Source organism: Lissotriton helveticus, chromosome 9 (genome assembly GCF_964261635.1).
Source record: "Lissotriton helveticus chromosome 9, aLisHel1.1, whole genome shotgun sequence".
NCBI lineage: Eukaryota > Metazoa > Chordata > Amphibia > Caudata > Salamandridae > Lissotriton > Lissotriton helveticus.
The window spans coordinates 327,486,199-327,501,878 of record NC_136070.1 but is presented as its reverse complement, the minus strand read 5'-3'; the positions used below and the strand labels follow the sequence as shown (position 1 = coordinate 327,501,878).

The following is a 15,680-nucleotide window of genomic DNA, read 5'->3' as shown; positions in this document are numbered from 1 at the left end:
ATATGCAGTTGCCTTTATAATGATGTTATCCGAGTAAATGGCTATTGTTTTTTATTTGTACAGCGTATTTCTTTTTGTACCGTACCGTTTTCAGGCTTGGAAGTCATTTCTTTAATATGAGTCTATCTGGCTTCCTGTTTTCTCTGATGAAGGGTTTAATTCCGTTTTTACAGCCGCGCTCTCTTCCTCTTCTGCCCCTCTTCGAATTCTGCATCTCACTGAAAGATTGAATATTCAGTTTGAAATAAATGTAGGCTGCTATGGATTGTCTTTGTTTTTTGTTTTTTTACAACGTCCACCTCCATTTTTCCCCTCTCCATACTTCTCATTACTCAGCTGCATTACCTGGAGCCTCTGTTGCTCCCCCATCCTTTATATTTTTTTATTCTATATTTTAGGAGGCCCAGACAGCGGCAGGTTTCTAATGGGTTGATCATTTCTGTAAATGGGAGAATTCAATTTTTATGCAACCACATGATATCTTGGTTTTTCCAGACGTGCAATTGGTAAACTCCAGCAGAGAAGTTCCCTTTGGAGCATATGTCTGAGTATGTTTCATTTTATCTATGACATGCTCTAGATAAATCTAGGAATAAATTAAAGTCAGAATGTCCCCGTCCGTCGCTTCTCAACAACACACGGCTACTCTTGTCATTGATCCAAACATGTTGATGGTTTTTACAAAATTCAGAAAGTTTCAGAAGAAAGGGGTTGACAGAGCCTGGTCCAACTGCCAGGACAGGATTTGAGACTTGGTTGGTCCCCTTATCAGGATATTGGAGCTTGTCGAAGAGGCAAGAATTGAGGGCACTTAAGTTGATTCCAATACCCACTCTAATTGGACCCAAATGGCTCTATGCATTTTGGGCAATGCCAACTCTCACATTACGCAAGAGAGGCAAAAAAGAATGTTATTAAAAATAGAACCCAATCTTAGCAGTCTTTCCAGTAAGGAAGAAGGTCCACTTGCTGAAGGCCTCCTGTATGGGGATTCCTTTATTAAAGAACTCAGAAAATATGTCTCCACATTTGCCACGATGGACAAGGCCCAGCTCTCCCTGAAGAAAAGTTTTTCTTCTCTGGTTTTTGCCAGGGTTGGCAATGGCAGAAGTCGCTTTGCTGTCCGTTGCTGCTCAAGGGGACAATCCCTTAACAGAGACTCATTCGAGCAATGCACCCAAGTTGACATCTACACTTGTTACAAACCCAAATTCTATCACTGTTGATCCAGAGTCTTCCGGTCTAGGGGATATAGGAATAAAGGAGAGCAATACTCAGGCAAGAGTTTCCAGTTCTGACCTTCCTCCTGTAGTAGGCAGGTTAGCTCTTTGTCTGAATGCTTATCTTTCTCTCACCACAGATCCCTGTGTAAAACAAACGGTTCAAGGGTATTACATAGAGCTCTGCCAGCCCCCTGTGCAGTTAAAACATCCATGTACTCTTCATTTTTCTCAGGATCAATTCCTTCTGGTCCAGGACGAAATTCAGTCTCGTTTTGCAAAACAAGCTATCGAACAAATAATAGACTCCGGCCCCATGAGTTTTCTCAGTACCATCCTCTTGGTACAGATAAAGAACAAAACATTTCGCCTTGTAATAAACATAAACATTTTCAATATCTTCATGATGTGTCATCACTTCAAGATGGAGACTATTCACCACCTCAGAGATATATTGCTCCAGGAAGACTTGCTTGTAATATTGGATCTTCACGATGCTTACCTTACTATTCTGGTTCATTCCACACACAGGAATTATCTCCGGTTTCAATGGTGTCCTTCCTTCTACTATTTCAAATCTCTTCCCTTCGGCCTATCATCAGCTCCTTGGTGTTTCACCAAGATTCTCAAATCTGTTGTAGCCTTCCTCAGGGCACAGGGGGTGAGAATAATTACGCATCTCAAAGATTTTCTGATCATGGCCCAGAACAAAAGTGTTCTTCTCTCACACTTGCATCTTTCTCGAGACCTTCGACTTCGCCTAGGTTTCCTTATCAATATCGAGATTTCTGCACTGATTACTTCTCAACGTCTGGAGATCCTAGGGTTCTTTATAGATACCTGTTGGTCTACCCCCCAACTCCCTCAACACAAGGTGGCTCTCATAAAACAGGAATTCAGCATTCCTTATCCCTTACTTATTTCTCCCTCAGATCTCTGGCTCACCTTGAGGGTCTTCTGGCTTATTCAAGCAATAGTTCCTGTCCCGCTTCATTATCGGAGCCGTCAAAGATTATAAATGTGACATCTCCGCAGAGGCCTAACCTATTGAGATCCCATTTCCCGTGATCCAGAATCAAGAGAGGAACTTCTTTGGTTGCTGACTCACTTAGACGCTTGGAACAGGAGAACAATTTTCTCTGCTGCCACAGATCTTGTCTTAGAGTATGATGTAAGTCAGACAGGTTGGAGTGCAAGATGTGGTCAATTCTCGACTGGAGGTACATGGTTAAGTCAGGAGTCATTCTTGCAAAACAACTATTTAGAGATGCTTGCAGGTTCCTTTGCCATCCAATCTTCTACCAAAGACAGGTCATAATGCACTATCCTCTTACAGATGAACAATCTGTCAGCAGTCAGGTATATAAACCACCTCAAGATCCAAATCTCTTGCAGATCTCACCAAAAACCTTTGGGAGTACTGTCTTCAAATGAATCTCTCAGTCAGAGCAGTTTACCTCCCTGGATAATTGAATGTCATTGCAGATTGGCATTCCAGACATCTTCAAGACTCAAGTGATTGGCATCTGCAGTGGTGACTTGTGACATTTGAAAGTGGTGGAGCATAAAAGTTTGGTATGACTTTTATGTAGTGAGTGACGTGGGCAAGCTTAATGGACAAATGTGGAGTCCAAGCTGGATTCTCCTCCAGAGACAAAAATTGAAAAAAAGATTGCCAAATGGTGCATTTTAAAGCAAATTAATTCAGTGATAAAGCAAGGCTTATAAAGGAGTGGAAACATATAGTTTTGAAATATTAAACCCATACACAATTGAACTATATCTTACTGCATTAATATGTTCAACAGTTACTGTAATGACAGTTACTGTAATGGGCAAATGGTACAATGTAACAACCTCAACCTTTTATAATGTATGCATGCCCAGTGTCTTGCACTTCATGCAGCATCAACTTTGGCAAAAAATGTTATCACCAGGCTTCGGGAAGGACCCACAGCTGCTTATTGCAATCAGTCATATGTGAAAGCAGGTCTTTAAGTGGGATGAAAAATATGTTGACTCTCTAAAAGGGAACATGTAAAATATATTTCTGTGATTCCCATAGTGTGTTACCCGACATGCACTTTGGTTTCTTTCTGAGATGTAATTGCATCCAGATATATAACACAACAACTGATCTGCACCTAAAACCTGTCAGTAGGATTGGCTTTGTCAGTGGTTGTTAGCTGTTTAAAATAAATGAGTAAGAACAAGGATTTGTTTCAATTCTGAAATTTCAATTATGCTGAGGCCTGTGGAAGGAGTTTTGGCCTTTATGTTAGATATACATGTCCTTTTTCTCTGCACATCTCGTCCATCTGCACATCTTCAACTACCTCTCTTTCCTCTTCAGCACCCTCTCACTCTTCCATGCATCTCCCTCACCTCACCACTTCCAAACATACACTGCACCCATTCACATTTAAGCAATGTATTTCCTTTGCTTTTGCCTGAATTTTTTGCCATCTGTGCACTCCCTTCACACACATTTTCACAAAATTGCAGTTACAACTGGAATACATGACCATTGTTCTGTATGCTCTGCAGAGAGGTCAACCCTCTGATAGGCACTTTGCTATGGCTTCAGCTTTAGAGCTCCCAATCAAAGCCCCTCATAAACACCTGCACAGCTCAACGTATGCATGGAAAAAATACAGAAAGAACCACAACATGATTAAATTGCTAACTCTTGAGGGAGGCAAGATTAAGTAAAACTTGAAATAGGAGAGGAACTAAATTGCTGACATGCATTGCTTTAATGTTTTTAACACTCATTGTAAATCGATCCTTGTTTTTGGCATTAATGTTATTAAGGGCATGATGATTCGGACAATTTTAATGTCAGACAGCAGATAACTGTCTATTGTAAGCACATATGTAAATGTAAATGTAAATGTACATGTATTTATATAGCGCAAATCACCGACACGGTATCTAAGCGCTTGCTTAGGGAACCCGTCCTGGTATTCCCCTGTGAGATACCCCGGCAGGGTATCCACAAGGTGAAAGCCAGGCATCCCGCCGCGAGGGGCCGTAGTGGAGATTAAGCAAGCTATTACCCAGAGTCGCAGAGTGTGACCCCGTGAGTCGAGTAGGCACCGGAGCGAGAATTATCGAGTCTGTGGAATTTTTAGAGCCCGAGACCCGCCAAGGCGGGGAATCGAACCCTGGTCCACGGCCGATCTCAGCTTCTGGGTCTGCCACCTCTAACCACTGAGCCACACATCTAATCGCTCTCTCGCTTTGCCCTTGAGTATTATATTTGGAGCAACTGCACAAGGGAACAAGAACCCTGGCCTGCTCGTCTTGTGGATCTATTTCACGGAGGAACAAATGCAGCAGCTCCACTTCTAACGAGGCCAGTGACATGCACAGTGGCGGAGGTTAGAATGGCGAGGGGTCTCAGAACAATATACATAACAGAAGATTAGCATTCTAACGCTTACCATTACAGAGGACAAGGCACCAAAACGTGTTTGCATCCACTCCTACATGTGATGAATGGGAAAAGGTGGGATCTGTGCCTGTGAATGACAGACGGCTGCTCGACAAGGGATGGAGACTCCAGCGCCCGAAACCATGATGCTGAAAGTGTCACTGGCTGCTAGTGGTTACTGCCATAGACTACAATGGCAATGCTTTATTATGAAGGGCTTTAGAACAGTAAGCCCTGCGTAGTGCATCACAGTTCAGAAAGTTGATTACTGCCTTGCTTCCGCTCCTGCTTCAGAGCGAATCGGGTCAGACAACCTGGGACAGACTGCCCAGTCTTAAATACATTGATTTGTTTAGAGATACGATTGTATCTCTAAATACATCAATCTATTTAATACTAGCTGTACCCGGCCACTCGTTGCTGTGGCTCAGTCTGGTTAAATGGAAGAGAAAGAAAAGAGTAAGCGCACGTTTCTAATATGTTTCATTTCACAATGCTTGTGGGTATACAATATGTTTTGTGACTATTGTCTCTATGCGTCCCTTGTAGTTGTTACGCTGCAATCAAATCAATAGGGTCTGTTCGGCCTTTCGATTATAAACACACGTGTATTGTACACGCCCATATTCGAATCCAACGTTGTGTATATATAAATACGCGCTAATGTTGCAAAGTGAACCAACCCCTCCCTCCACCCACTTCCCGGTCTGCCATCCTGACACCAACTGTCCATCCTAATATATGTAGACTCTTTTCTCTATGCGTCCTTTCTTAATGTTGCAAAGTGAACCAACTCCTCACCCTCCCTCCACAAACATGCCGGTCTGCCATCCTGTCCATGCTAATATATGTAGACTATTGTCTCTATGCGTCCCTTATAGTAGTTGCCCAGCAACCAAATCGATAGGGTCTGTTCGGTCTTACGATTAAAAACACGCGTATATTGTACACACGCGTATTCGAATCCAACGTTGTGTATATATAAACACATGCTAATGTTGCAAAGTGAACCAACTCCTCCCCCCTCCCTCCAACCACTTCCCGGTATGCCATCCTGTCCATCCTAATATATGTAGACTATTGTCTCTATGCGTCCCTGCGTCCCTTGTAGTTATTGTGCAGCAACCAAATCGATAGGGTCTGTTTGGCCTTATGATTAAAAACATGCGCGTATTGGACATGCGCGTATTCTAATCCAACGTTGTATATATATATATATATATATATATATATATATATATATATATATATATATATATATACCACAAAAACTTCCTCTAAAAAGACGAAGCAGGAGCCAAGAGGGGAAGAGGTCAAACGGGTTTATTGAGCTGCAAACTGATAGAGTTGCGGCAAATGCATTTTGGCATTTCCGCCTTCCTCAGCGCCCAACACCGGATACAGTCATCAGTGTAAGTTCTTTCCTGCTTGATAAAATAGCTGACATCGGTCGGCTCCTCCCCTTAGCAGTGTAGCACACCTGTTGTAAGTCCTCGCAATATCCAGCACTACAACTCCCAGGGTGCTTTATGTTGAAACACCTCAGGTCGGTGAAAGTGTGGGGAGTGTAAATGGCAATTCCTGCTGCGGAACTCGATGTTAGCAGGACGTGATGACCACCTTTACTGTCCTCTGCTCAAACTGCCCTTCATCGAGTCCCCTCCGTACTGCAACAGCCCCATCACCAAGGAGTCAAATAAGCAGGGGCTGAAATGCCGAGGCACCATGCCCAAGACGAGGTACAATACCTCACTGCTCGAGACCCTCTGGAAATGTGGCGGGTACCGGCTGATTCCCTCTTCGGAAAAGCGTCGATGCGGTGAAGCGTTTTGCCAGTGTTGCGCCGTAACCCTTTAGCGTTGCAGGGGCTTCTAAACGGTGCCTCTGGCCTGCACAGAAAATATGCCACAAAAACTTCCTCTAAAAAGACAAAGCAGGTGCCCAGAGGGGAACAGGTCAAACGGGGTTATTGAGCTGCAAACAGATCCAGTTGCGTCGAATGCATTTTGGCATTTCCGCCTTCCTCAGCGCTCAACACCGGATACAGTCATCAGTGTAAGTTATTTCCTGCTTGTTAAAATAGCTGACATCGGTCCGCTCCTCCCCTTAGCAGTGTAGCACACCTGTTGTAAGTCCTCGCAATATCCAGCACTACAACTCCCAGGGTGCTTTATGTTGAAACACCTCAGGTCGGTGAAAGTGTGGGGAGTGTAAATGGCAATACCTGCTGCGGAACTCGATGTTAGCAGGACGTGATGAGCACTTTTACTGTCCTCTGCTCAAACTGCCCATCATCAGGTCCCCTCCGTACTGCAACAGCCCCATCACCAAGGAGTCAAATAAGCAGGGGCTGAAATGCCGAGGCACCATGCCCAAGATGAGGTACAATACCTCACTGCTCGAGACCCTCTGGAAACGTGGCGGGTACCGGCTGATTCCCTCTTCGGAAAAGCGTCGATGCTGTGAAGCGTTTTGCCAGTGTTGCGCCGTAACCCTTTAGCGTTGCAGGGGCTCCTAAACTGTGCCTCTGGCCTGCACAGAAAATATGCCACAAAACTTCCTCTAAAAAGACGAAGCAGGAGCCCAGAGGGGAACAGGTCAAACGGGTTTATTGAGCTGCAAACAGATCCAGTTGCGGCGAATGCATTTCGGCATTTCCGCCTTCCTCAGCGCCCAACACCGGATACAGTCATCAGTGTAAGTTCTTTCCTGCTTGATAAAATAGCTGACATCGGTCCGCTCCTCCCCTTAGCAGTGTAGCACACCTGTTGTAAGTCCTCGCAATATCCAGCACTACAACTCCCAGGGTGCTTTATGTTGAAACACCTCAGGTCGGTGAAAGTGTGGGGAGTGTAAATGGCAATACCTGCTGCGGAACTCGATGTTAGCAGGACGTGATGACCACCTTTACTGTCCTCTGCTCAAACTGCCCATCAATCAATCAATCAATCAAGGATATTTATAGAGCGCACTACTTACCCAGAGGGTCTCAAGGCGCTGGGGGGGGGGGGGGGGTGTGCTGCTACTGCTCGAAGAGCCAGGTCTTCAGCTTCTTCCTGAAGGAGAGGTGGTCTTGGGTCAGGCGCAGGTCGGGAGGGAGGGAGTTCCAGGTCTTGGTGGCCAGGTAGGAGAAGGACCTTCCTCCTGTTGTCGTTCTTCGGATGCGGGGGACGGCGGCGAGGGCGTGGCTGGCTGATCGGAGATGGCGTTTGGGAGCGTAGAAGTTGACGCGGTTGTTGAGGTAGCTCGGGCCTTGATCGTGTAGGGCTTTGTGTGCGTGGGTGAGGAGACGGAAGGTGATTCTTTTGTTGACGGGGAGCCAATGCAGGTCTCTCAGATGTCCGGAGATGTGGCTGTGTCGTGGGATGTCGAGGATGAGTCTGGCTGAGGCGTTCTGGATCCGCTGGAGTCTCTTCTGGAGCTTCGCGGTGGTTCCGGCGTAGAGGGCGTTGCCGTAGTCCAGTCGGCTGGTGACGAGGGCCTGGGTGACCGTCTTCCTGGTCTCGGTGGGGATCCACCGGAAGATCTTCCGTAACATGCGCAGGATGTTGAAGCATGACGAGGAGACGGCGTTGACTTGTCTGGTCATGGTGAGGGAGGAGTCCAAGATGAAGCCCAGGTTGCGTGCGTGGTCTGTCGGTTTGGGTGCGTTGCCCAGGGCGGGGGGCCACCAGGAGTCGTCCCAGGCGGAGGCTGAGGATCCCAGGATGAGGACTTCCGTCTTGTCTGAGTTCAGTTTCAGGCGGCTGGTCGTCATCCACTCGGCTACGTCTTTCATCCCTTCGTGAAGGTTGGCTCTGGCGGCGGTGGGGTCGTTGGTCAGGGAGAGGATCAGCTGGGTGTCGTCAGCGTAGGAGATGATGTTGAGGTTGTGTTGGCGTGCGATGGCCGCGAGGGGGCTCATCATCGAGTCCCACCAGAGGTGGCGGCCAAGATGTGCCTGGGAAGATGCACCTTCACCCAGCCAAAGCGGCTAACTGTTCTGCAATAGATACTTTGTAATAGGTTTCATTGTATTCTGTAGAGTATCTCATGGGAACCCCAAATTTGCTAGGCGGTCCCAAAAACATGCAAATGTGGTATTGTAGAAGTTTGTTCTGATTGGTGTGTTGACCTATCCTACTTAGGGACCAATCGAAATTGGGGATTCTGACACTTGCAACATTTGGGGGGTGGTACACTGACCCGAAAACAGTATAACTAGCCTAGGTTTAGCTAGAGAAATTGTCCGACTTGTCCGAATAGCTGACCTGTCACTGACCCAACGCACTCAATAGGTGACTGAATACAGAGCGCTGCGGAGCACTCTGTCCGAAATATACCATAGACTCAAGAGGTTTTACTGAACCTTAAGTGCTGGCGGAGCACTTTGCTGGGGAGTTCGCAAACCCATTCGGGGTTCTGGCCGATAGCTGCAGAGAGGGTGGAGCGCAGGCGTTGCTTCCAAACTGCGGGTGCTGGTCGTGCCTTGGTGGTCCTGTCCTGATCCTAATCTGGTTTTCCTGCCCTGTCCTGGGGTGTCCATTCTGCTCCTGCTGTCCCATTGATGACTGTCTTTCCTTGGGGTTTTTCCTGTCCTTGACTGATCCGTGGCCAGGGTTGGTCCTCACACCATTCTAGGTAAATATATAGTGCTGAAACTCTATACTGCACTTTCTATTTTCTGTCTTTTGCTTTAATAAAGACATACTCTTACGCATAATTGATTTTCCATGCTTTCGCAAAGCTACTGAATAAAAGCTCATACGTTATTGCTGTTTTTTTAGCATGTTCCTATGTTACCCTTCCTTTAAGCACAATTCTCCATACCGTTTATGAAAATATAGATGTGGTTTATAATTTTTCTCCTCTCGAATTGATTGAAGTAAGGTTTCTAGAACTATAGCGTGTGCCAATTTGTACCCTTCCTATAGATGTATAGGATTTCCCAAATTCTTATCCAAACCTTGGAGTATTTCCCCGTAGTGAAACTCTAGTACGTGCATAAACTTGCCCGTTCATAGTTATACTTTCTTAAGTTCCATTCTTGAAATCTGTTTGGCATTTCTCATGTCCTTATCTTCCTATAGACTCATAAATGGTTGCCCTGATTTACTTTCTCTATGGTTATGTGCTGTTCGTTATTTTGATTATTGATTGCCTTTTAGTTGTAAACTGTATGCTTTCCGAATCTGAATTCTAGATCAAACTTTAAAACTTCCCAGTAGTCTGTGGTCATTTAATGAAAGTATAAGAATATATGTTGGTATTTGGTTGTCTGCCTTTCTTTCACAGCTAGCTCCCTGATCCATTGTGGTCATAGGTACCCCTAAAGGTGGATTGGTAAGTCGGGTACACGAGAAATAAATAGGAAAGGACTCAGGGTTACTGGTAGTAGAGTGCAAGGTCACCTGATTAACGTATATAATAAAATTTGGTTATGGGCCCGATACGTATATAGTGAAATTGTTGGCCGGGTGACCTGCGATCTCTATCACTGTTACCCCCCCCAATGAACTGCTGGAGGCAGTGGTGAAGTTAGGAGTATATGCGTTTATTAATTACAACAAGAGAACGCCGGGACGTCCGGTGCTCTCGGAGAACTTCTGTCGAATGCCTCCCAAGATGGCCGTGGCTCGCTGCGTCATCACGCAGCGTGCGGCAACTAGAGCGCGACGCTACATATCTCCCTCCTTTTACATCACAATAGAAAATATGCAGTCCTTTAACCAAACAAGTTTACCTCCCATCTCCCAGTTCATTGTCTCTGTATCTGGAAGGCTTTACAACTGCTCTGCCTGTCCTTTTACGTCTTACTGGAGTGGTGGAGGCATTCCTGGGGCTGCCCTCTGCCGGGTTTGCTAGCCTGTCATCAATTACCCGAGGACTCTCTCTCCTCAGGGTCTCACCGACCTCTTCCTGATTTTCTCCTGCAATGGGGTTGTCTTCATTCTTGAACTCCGTGCCGCTCGCTTCTGCCCCAGGGTCTGTTTCTCTTTCACACTGTGCTTCCTCAACAGCGGGTGGGTCTTGGTCTTGTGATGTTCTTGCTCTTCTTCATTGGTCCACTGTAAAATCTTATTGCATTTGGACATACGGTCTTGAGAACAGACGTTTCCATCACTAAGCAAAGCTGCTCTATCATACACCTCCTTTACTCGCATGGGTTGGCTGTATTTGCTGTCCCCTTTCCTTCTCAGCATGGCCAGTTTGACTCTGACCCACTCCCCTCTTTCAAGAGAGGCTTCCTTCACATTTTGTCTCCTATTGTAGTGTTCGGTGTATATTCTTTGGGCTTTCTCCAAGTTGTGCTGCACCACTGCCGGGGACCACTTACTGGTGACTGTCTTTTCCTTCCACGCCAGGTTGTCCTTGGTGAAGGGGTCACGCCCTCTCAAGATCTGGAACGGGCTATACCCTGTGCTGGTGGGCGTAATGCGATAAGCCCACAACATGCTCTGCACTTCTTTTTCCCAGTACTTGCCCATCGCAATGGCAGCTTGTATAGATCCCATTATGACCCGGTTAAATCTCTCCACTAGACCGTTGCCGGCAGGATGGTATATGGAGGTGTGTTTCGTCTTGATCCCGTTACGTCCCATTTACTTGTACCATTTTTCCGAGGTGAATTGTGGTCCGTTGTCACTCAAAATGGATCGGGGTATGCCTTCCCTGAGAAATGTAGCAGTGAGGAATCGGAGGACTGTTTCCGTGTCCATCTCCTCTTGTATGTGCACCTCAGGCCACTTCGAATACCTGTCGATGAGGACACACACATACTTTGGAGTACCCTGGGTGTCCAGTACAGGCCCGAGAATGTCTATCGACACTTCCTCCCAGGGGTTCGTAGGGTTGGAGAATTTCCCTAACGATGAAGGGTATTTGAGTCTTATCCGCTCTTTGGCACTGGTCACATTCCCTTACATGTCTCTTCACTTGGATGTCCATTCCTGGCCACCAGTACATCTGTTTCATTCACATCTTCGTCTTCACGATTCCCAGGTGCCCCTCGTGTTGTATGGCTAGCAGGTGAGGTATCAATGTCGTTTGGGGAACTGCTTTGTCCCCTTTATACAGGAATATCCCCTGATCTCCTATGGACAGTTCCTCTCGCACCTCATAACATTTCCTGAGTGCCGCCCGTAGATGGTTCTTTTCCGGCCATCCTTGTAGAAGGAATTCTTTAACTTCTCCTATGTCTGGATCATCTCCATAAGCTTTTGTCCATTCTTGGCCACTTATCACACTCTCCGGGTCCTCTGTGAAAGCCACCAGGACTTCACTCTCGTCTGCACCGATAGGAGCTTCCTCCATCGCTGAGGCTCTACTGAGATAGTCAGCTACCTTATTCCTTGTCCCTGGGATGTACTCCACATCATACCTGTAGTCTAACAGTTTCAAAGTCATCTTGGCAATGTGGGGGGTTGCGCTGGCATGGCCACTTGACGTGAGTACTTTGACCTGGGGTTTATGGTCTGTCTTGAGCTTGAACCTCGTGCCCCACAAGAATTGGCGGAACTTCCCCCAAGGCCCACACCACTGCCAGCAACTCCTTTTCTATTACACTGAATTTCAGTTCAGTTGGAGATAGGGACCTGGACGTGAAGCTGAGCGTCTCCATTTCTCCATTCTTCCTTTCCTGCATAAGGACTGCTCCTAGTCCTTTTTCACTGGCGTCTGTCGTTAATATGGACCGCTCCTGAAGGTCCTATCCTTGAAGGGGTATGGCCTTGCTGATGTCTTCCTTTATTGTGTCGAAGTCCTTTTGTGCCTGTTCTGTCCATGCAAATGAAGTTGTGTCCTTTATGAGCTGCCTCAGGTGGTGTGTCTTGGTGGGGAAGTGTTGCACAAATTTGCTGTAATATTCAGCCATCCCCAAGAAGGACCTCACCTCTTCTTTGTTCTTTGGTGCTGGGGCTTCACATATCGCCTTGACGTTGGCTTGTTTGGGTGTGATGCCTTGATCCCCGATCTCGTGACCAAGATAGGTGAAAGATGTCATTCCGAACCGGCACTTATCCCATTCAGCCGTGAGGCCATTACCTTCCAGAACCCGGAGCACTTTGGCCAGCTTCTTGTTGTGATCGGTTTCATCTTTGCCCATCACCAGTATGTCTTCTTGGAAGTACTGTACTCCCTCTATGTCTTTGAACAATTTATGCATACGTTTTTGAAATACAGCTGCTGCTGACGCTAAGCCGAAGGGCATGCGGCAGAACTGGTAGCATCCGAAGGGTGTTATAAACGATGTCAGCTTCCGGCTCGTGGGGTGCAGTGCTATCTGAGGATAGGCTGAGGTGAGATCAATGGTGGAGAACCACTTTACTCCCTTCGTCCTTGCTAGAATCTCTTCTATTCGTGGCAACGGGAATTTCTCCACGATGATGCACTTGTTCAGCTCGCGAAGGTCCACGCAAAGACGGACCTTGCCATTAGGTTTCATGGCTACCACCAGCGGAGCCAGCCACTCGGAGCAATTTATGGGTTCAATGATCCCATTGTCTTCCAGTCTCTGCAATTCCTGTTGTACTGCTACCCTGACCGCTATGGGTATGTTCCTCACTTTGTGGGATACCGGCGTAGTATTCTCCTTAAGGTCTATCCTGTGCGTGAATTTCACTAGTTTACCCACCGTTCCTCCGAACACATTGGGGAATTAACTTCTCATCCTCTCGAAGTTCGGTTGCCGCTCTGTGCTGGTCATTAGTACTTGCGTGTCTCCTCCTGGGTTCAATTGGATTCCCAAATCGCCTTGATCAATCCACCCAGGGACCGACGGGCCCTTCTCCGCCACGTACAGCTTGCACTCAGCACATCGGCCTTTGAACTCGAATTTTAAGACTCGGAATCCTACCATCGGAATGGGTTCCCCTGTGTACGTGACTGGCCTTATGTCCGGAGGTTCTAGACGCGGTCCAAGACTGGGTTTAAAGTTTTCGCTCCACAGAGTCCTTTGGACAATGGTGTACGGGGAGCCCGAGTCCGCCACCATCTTAATCGGTATCCCTCCAATTACCATGTCGCATTGTGGTTTCCTGGAGCGCCTACAGTCAATACCTAGTACTTGTTCTACAACCCACAGTACGTTGTCCTCTTCGTCCTGTTTTCTATCTTCTTCCTCCTCCGGTTCATGCGTCACGTATTTCACCGTTGGTCTCTTCATCTTGCGGTGACACACTTTTTCGTAGTGTCCTACTATCCCGCAGTACATGCATTTCGCTCGGAACGCCGGACAGTGTTTGTCGCGCGCCGCATGGGATTGGCTTCCGCACCTGTAGCACGTGTTTGTGCTTTCTTTGTTCTGTCTTCTTTGCTGTGTTGGTCTTACTGTCCACCTGTTTGGTGCCTTCCCTTCTGTAGTCGTGGCTCTGCTTCTCTCTGCTGGTTCTGCATCATCGACTTTATTGAGCATGGGCCTCGGAGTGGATTCTCCTTTGGCTGCGTCAGCGCACCTTTTGGATAGTTCCGCTTTTTTCACCATGACAATCACTTCCTTAAGCGTTGCATCTCCATTCACCCATAGTTTATCTTGGACCGTCTTGTTTGTCGTGTGCATGACTATTTGATCTTTTATAAATTCATCGTTCAAGATACCAAATTTGCACGTGATCGCCAGTTTCCTCAGTGTAGCTACATAGTGGTCTATTGATTCGCCCACTTCCTGTTTCCTTTGTTTGAAATTGTATCTATCTATGACCGTGCATATTGCTGGCCGATAGTGGCTGTTTAGATCTTCTATCGCATGTTGGAACACATCGTCGTCTGCAGCTTGCCTGGGGGTGGGTACAAGATTCTGGAAGACCCTAATCCCTTCTGGACCCAAGTTGTGCAGTAATATTCTTTTCTTCATCTTGCTGGGGTATGCTTATCCATTCTCGTGTTCCAGGGCTTCTATGTAATTCCTAAAATACTCTCTCCAGTCCTCCCACTTCATTAAGGGCTCCCCCGGTTTGGGTAAGAACGGGATTGGCGTTGTTAGTGCGGACGCTTGTGCGCTCATTTTGGCACGTCTTTCTGGCTCTGTCTCTTGTCCCCTTGGGCTGCCTGGCGCGCTTGCAGTCTCTCCGTGCGTCTGGGTCGGCTGGGGTACCGAAGCACCCCCTTCTCTGTGTTGCCCTAACTCTGCCAGGGCCCTGGGTGTTTTCTGGGCGCCAGCGACAGGCGACGGCCTTCTGGTGTGGTGTCTGCCATTTCCTGTCTCCTCCTTACCCTTTTGATGGTGGGTGCCCGTGTGGGATTAGCCTCCTGCACCACCGCTGTCGTGTGCTGCTAGTTGAACCTGGGTAAGTTTGTTCTCCCTGGTTGCCCGCACGTCGTGGTTCTGTCCTCTGCCACGCTCTCCTGCTGTTTCTATGGTACCCCTCCTTTGCTGCTCCACGTGGTGTCACCACTGCCTCTGGTGAGTCAGATTTTCTTATTTATTTATTTATTTATTTTTCCGTACTTCCTTCCGTTTTTTCGAGGTCCCAGCCTCGTCACCACTGTAATGATGCTGTCCCCCCCACCCCCCCAATGAGCTACTGGAGGCAGGGGTGAAGTTAGGAGTATATGCGTTTATTAATTACAACAAGAGAGCGCCGGGACGTCCGGTGCTCTTGGAGAACTTCTATCGAATGCCTCCCAAGATGGCCGCGGCTCGCTGCGTCATCACGCAGCGTGCGGCAACTAGAGCGCGACGCTACAGTGTAACAAAACCATATGTCAACCTGGCACTCAACTTTGCTAAATATAAGGTGGACAGCCTGAGAGGGAGCTTTAGTTTAGTTGACGCTTAAACACTTTATATATTTATGGCCTTTTTCAAAGCGCCAAATGTGTGACCCCTCCCCTCCACCTCCCACTCCACCCACCCTCAAAGTCAACACGCTACGCAATAAATAGCAGACTCTAATGCACTGCATTTCTTGCTACAAAAACCATCGCTCTGAAGCTACTTTTCCGTTTTCTGTTCCATGCACTACAAGATGCTAATTAAGAAATAAACACAGATAAGAACTTTTCAAAGCTTAGAAAGTGGTAATTTAAAAACTGGAAAGCAATCTTTA

The 15,680-nt window shown here is 47.0% G+C and overlaps 1 pseudogene; it reads left to right on the top strand.

Annotated features, from left to right (window-relative positions):
- The first annotated feature begins 665 nt into the window (after positions 1-665).
- Positions 666-1,298, top strand: LOC144783184 (uncharacterized; annotated as a pseudogene).
- The last annotated feature ends 14,382 nt before the right edge of the window (positions 1,299-15,680 follow it).